At 37.7% G+C, this 5,339-nt stretch overlaps 1 pseudogene; it reads right to left on the reverse strand.

The window, feature by feature from the left end:
* Positions 1–1,207: 1,207 nt before the first annotated feature.
* LOC113673400 (uncharacterized) lies at positions 1,208–2,293 on the reverse strand (annotated as a pseudogene).
* Between the last annotated feature and the right edge of the window lie 3,046 nt (positions 2,294–5,339).

Raw genomic sequence — 5,339 nt, forward strand, 5'->3', positions numbered from 1 at the left:
CCCGAACAATCAGCAATAAGCGAAAAAAAAAAATTGGACTTTTTCGATAACCAACTTTCTCCTTGACCAGATAATCTATGTAAAAATGAAACAGCGAGATCGGTCATTTCGTAAAATCGTTCCACATTGCAGTTCAAAAAAATCTTTATAAATCTATAAAGAGATCCTTGCACCCGTCAAAAAAACTTCTAAACAGTCTAATATATTCAATTTTGGGCCCCAAATGGTCAAATGAGGTTTCAGCCTAATCCCGCAATAACAACATCGATGCCATGTTAACAATCCACCATAAGCCAAAAAAAAAAAAAAAAATGGAAGGAAAACGTAACAAGGGAAATTTGCAATCACCAACTTTTCCTTGGCAAGGCAGTCTGTAAAAATGGAACAGCGATATCGGTCATTACATAAAAACACAGTTCAAAAAATATCTACTCTCTATACAGGTCTATAAATAGAACTCTGTGAACTGATGTATATACACTCTCGAGTATAACTTTCGGTTAACTTGGAAATAATGGAATTTCGTCCTTGAATAATTAACAAGTAATAAATAAAAATATGATATTGTCTGGCTTTGGAATGAATAGCCGCGTGGTATTTTGAAAAATATTGGTAAAATAGTTTTTCGATTTCATTGACAACCACCTTCGGTTTTTGAAATAAAGATAATTAAGTTATACATATAGGGTAAATTTCGATCCATTCCCACAACGAGGTGGTCAATGTAATTATACTTCCAGTGCGCCATTGTTAAGACTTGTCGTGGATTTTATAATTAACTAATAGTTGCCAACAACTTTATTCTCAGTAGGAAGACCTCCAGTGTACTCTATACAAACTTCACAGTTAAAATTCGCTCTGCTAAAGATAAAAGAGAAGCCGGTTGTGCATAACTTAATTGCAAATTGTCATTGTTTGTAAAATACAGAATGATCCTAGTACTGATATGTTGTGGCAGATAACAACTGAATTGTCCCAACCTTTCTAAAGGGATGCTTTTCTCTAGCCGGTGTATAGAATTATGCACATGAACAGAGCAACGAGGCAAACAAATCTCTATGAACAAGTTGTGTCTCTCGGTTCTAAACCATTTAACAAAAGTTTACTACGTATTGTGTTAAGATTTAATACCTGATTTTATCATTTAAAACTATAGCCGTAACCACTAGCAACAACGTCAGTTCAAAAGTAAGACTGCACCGTAAGAGGCCCGGTGGTACACCTGAAATCTCATTCCCGTGAATTTGCAATTGTCGAGTAAAAGGTTTAGAACTATTTTTCATCATTAAGCTGATGCTAACTTTAGTTATTATAAAATATTACACCTCAAATCATTGAATGTAACATAACATTTTCTTCAACGCTCTGCGGTATCTTTCCAATCGCCATGCGTACACAAAGGGATCGAGAACGAACTTGACGAAAACTAGTTGATTAAGCACTTTTTCTGTCAGTGCAAGAGGCTGATACCGCTGACACCTAACACAATGCCCCGTCACATACCACACTACAGTTACAGGAATAATTGGGATGGTGGTCACCAGCGTAAACAAAAAGATAATTTTACGCATACGTTTTTCCATACTTGTACCCCTCCTAATCACTCTGAAATGACGCAGCTGCAAATTCGGAGTACTGAATCAACGCGCCCTTCTTCGTTCACGTTTTTTGAAGGCCTTGTGGAGGAAAAAGTAGGATAGGAGTAAGAGTGATGCCACTAAAGTCGTGTTCACGTACAGATCAGTTTTTAGGACCAAAGGCAATGGTATTCTTGTGAACAGCATTGAAGCAAACCCTGTCTGATAAACCCACGTACAGAAAATTAGTACTTTAGCACGTCGAACAGTCATCCAATTCCGGTGTTTTATGGGCTGTGACAAAGCCAGGAAGCTGTCCCAAGAAAAGGCGCATACGCTAATTATAGACACGTTCATTGTAACGATGGAAAAGGCCGACATTACTTTCCTTAATGTCATCAGCAGAGGCCCCTTGCTGAGATAGAGGTAGTAATAGCGGTACGCCAACAGCGGTTGAAGGACGGCTCCGGTAAGAAAGTTCGCAAAAGCCATATTGAAAATAAAAAAGTTTGACGGGGTGCGAAGAAGTGAAACTGTGTTCTTGGTAAATATTAGGAGCAATAGGCCGTTGCCCAAAACTGTCAAAGGCGCTAGACATGTAAATAAGATTGCGGACGGAAGGGGAATCATCTGATGTCCTTGGACAGCTTCAAGCTCTTGCTGTTGTGCCAGGGAATAGTTTGCACTTGTGAAGGACATTCTTACAGCACAGTCGACAATTGATGCTAAGTAAGAGCTTTGAAAAAAGTTATTACGTAAACAAGCGTAAAAAAGTAATATAATTCGCTGTTAAACGTTCCGGACAGCTGTGTTGAATTTTAATTTCCCAAAACCATTGAAAGTTGACAGCTCTTTTCACCTCAGTTTTCAGGGTTTAAAAAGCTTGGATGAGAAACAAAGGAAGTACTTCATTTATGTAAACTGTCAAAGTCTACGCTTTTTGAGTTCATTGCATTTCATATACAATTTGTTCCAGGGGTTTATATTATAGAATACTTTAATTTTTTTTTTCACTTTTGCTTTAGCTGTATATTACTTTCTTAGCTGGGACGAAAAGGTATAATTTTTTCTTTCTTTTCTCTCATCTTTGTCTCCTTTCCTTTCGGAAATAAAGCCTTCATAAGTAATCCAGTAAATTAATTGGTTACGTATTCAAGTGCATTAAACTTTAAATCGGTTGGTGCAACAAAGAGGATGCTTCAAGAGCTGCTTCCTAAGAATAGTTTCCTATTCGTAAAGCATTCAGATCGGATATTAAAACGCTGGGAACTTTAAAAAACATTGTAAAGCTGAAATGATGACAGAAAGCCGGGTTGTCATAACTGGCAAACAAATTGAATTGACAGATAATCGGTCGAAAACTAAATCAATTGAAGAAAAGATGAATACTTTGTCTGAAAGCTGTATTTGATTTGTAAATCTCAATCAGACGTCGACAAAACCTGGATAAAACCGGATCGAATTCAGAGATCAAATGAGATTCCTCTTTATTGTTTTCGAGTCCTTAACCAGCCTCTATTCATTGTATTCACTCTTCTAAGTAACTACTTCTGTCTGTTCCAAAAGTTCAGAACACCAGAACCGAGGAACACGCCTTCATTACCGCAGCATCATGTTATAATGTTTTTAGGACCGAGTAAAGTCCAACTCGGTCTGGGATCATACGAGTGATTGACAAAATTGGACGGCGGCGAAGTGGGAGCCCAATTTGTCTGTCACGAGTATGATTACAAACAGAATTGAAAGACGAAAAGTCCTGTTACCAATTAATCGTAATTGTTATAATTTCCGAAAACAACAAATAAATTTAGATCAAAGATCTCTGGTAGAGACAATGTCTAAAGTTAAAAAAATTAAAAATAAAAATAAAATTAAAAAAAAAAACTAATAATTTTCTGAAATTCTTCAACTTTTTTTAGGATAGGTGATTGTTGCTATGGCTATTTTAATCAACTCTGTGATTGGTGGATTAAGCTGAGTGGACTTTGTATGAATGACTACTCCAACTGTCCGATTACAGGAGTCCAATAACAGTCAACTGTCTGACAACAGCTCTACGGAATGATTAGTGAAAAGTAAAGAGGCTAATGCACCAATCACGTTTGAGGAAATTGTAATGGTTATGAGTAAATGGAAAATCAGGATCACCAAAACAATCGGAGAGAATAAATTAAGGCTAAGGTTGAGAGTCTAGCCGGTAAGGATGCGAAGTACGTCAGACGAGAACATAAAGGATTGTAACATGCGCTACGACGGGGCCACGCGAGGCCTTACGATCTTCGGCTCCAAACGGCAATTGATGGTAGTCCGATCAGGAGGAATGATTGAAGGAGCTAAACTAAACTGGCCAGAACTAAGAAGGATAAGTGCCTACCAGCACAATTTATGCTGGTATGAGCGATATACTATTCTGTGGAGTTTTGGATTTTGGTTCTGTCGATTACATTTGCGGCAAACCACCATATTACAGTTGGAAGGCAAAAAAAATATTTTGCACCCTGACAGACCTGGACTCTTTTTGTCGTAGATGCACGTAAATAATTTTCAACACCGTAACATTAGCTAATGTCATTTTTGCATTCGAAGGAACTCGCTTTCTGTTCCAAAGAACATCTCTAGAAAGGCAGAACTAAACATTTTTAATCCTCTTCCAGCAAAAATTGTGAAAATGCTGCTGCTCGCAGTTACTTCACGGTGGTATTTAAATCCCTCGCGTTGTATTATGTGTCTGATGGAGACATCATATATAGGCAGATTTCTTTTCTAAATCGTACATTTAACTTTGTAACAGTCTGGTGCAACCTCGCGAAGCATACGCGGGTTATATCTCATTCGGACCTTGAGCTTTTGTAACGTTTAAACCAATGAGTAATTTCTCGATCTCAGATTTAGAGCAAAGTAGACTTGAAATAACTTGATCAGTAAAGGTTTGAAGATCGTCACGTAACTTCTCAGGAATACAAGGACTCTCTGTAAAAACCGATGAGAAGAAGTTGTTAAACTGCTGTACTTATCGCAGCTGTTTTGAGTCTTTTGGTTCCCCAGAGATAATTCAGGTGGAATAGATCGTGATTTCTTCTTAGATTTTATGAAAGTCCAGAAACGTTAAGGATTATTACTGTCGCGAAGAGACTGAACATGGTGCCCATAGCTCTTGGCGATCTAAGCGATCTTTTCTGTAGATATTATAGTCAGATGACAGTATTTCTTGATCCATTATATCAGGGTTCAGCCATGTTTCGGTTATAGCGATGATTTCTAATACCTTTGTAGCGACCATAGCTTGCGGCTCAGTTCTCTTGTTGATAATACTACGTGCATTTAGACTGCATGATTTGAGAGTCGAGGAATCGAGAGGCCAAGGGCTCAGTTGAATGTCGTTAGATATTAAAAGGAAAATAATTAATAGATATTTTCTGATAGAATAGTGATGGCGGAGCATCGATTTCAGTTTCCAGATTTGTCGAACTTTCGGAGACTCATCCTTGGGAATGTAGCGGCCGAGACCATTTGCAAATGAAGGCCTCTGATAGATAATATCATTTCTTGGGCTTTTCAGAAACACGTTTGCAAAAAGAAAGCGTCAGGAGAAACGAAATAAGCGGAGCCACATGGAGAGCGTCCACCATAGCCAATTACCATATTGATCTGTCCCATGATGAACAAATCAAAAAGAAAAAACAAAACAAAACAAAGCAAAACATTGCGTACCCACTATGGTGATGTTGTAAAATGTTTGTTTTTATACAATAATGATCAAAA

Source organism: Pocillopora damicornis, chromosome 13, assembly GCF_964200805.1.
Source record: "Pocillopora damicornis chromosome 13, jaPocDami1.2, whole genome shotgun sequence".
Lineage (NCBI taxonomy): Eukaryota > Metazoa > Cnidaria > Anthozoa > Scleractinia > Pocilloporidae > Pocillopora > Pocillopora damicornis.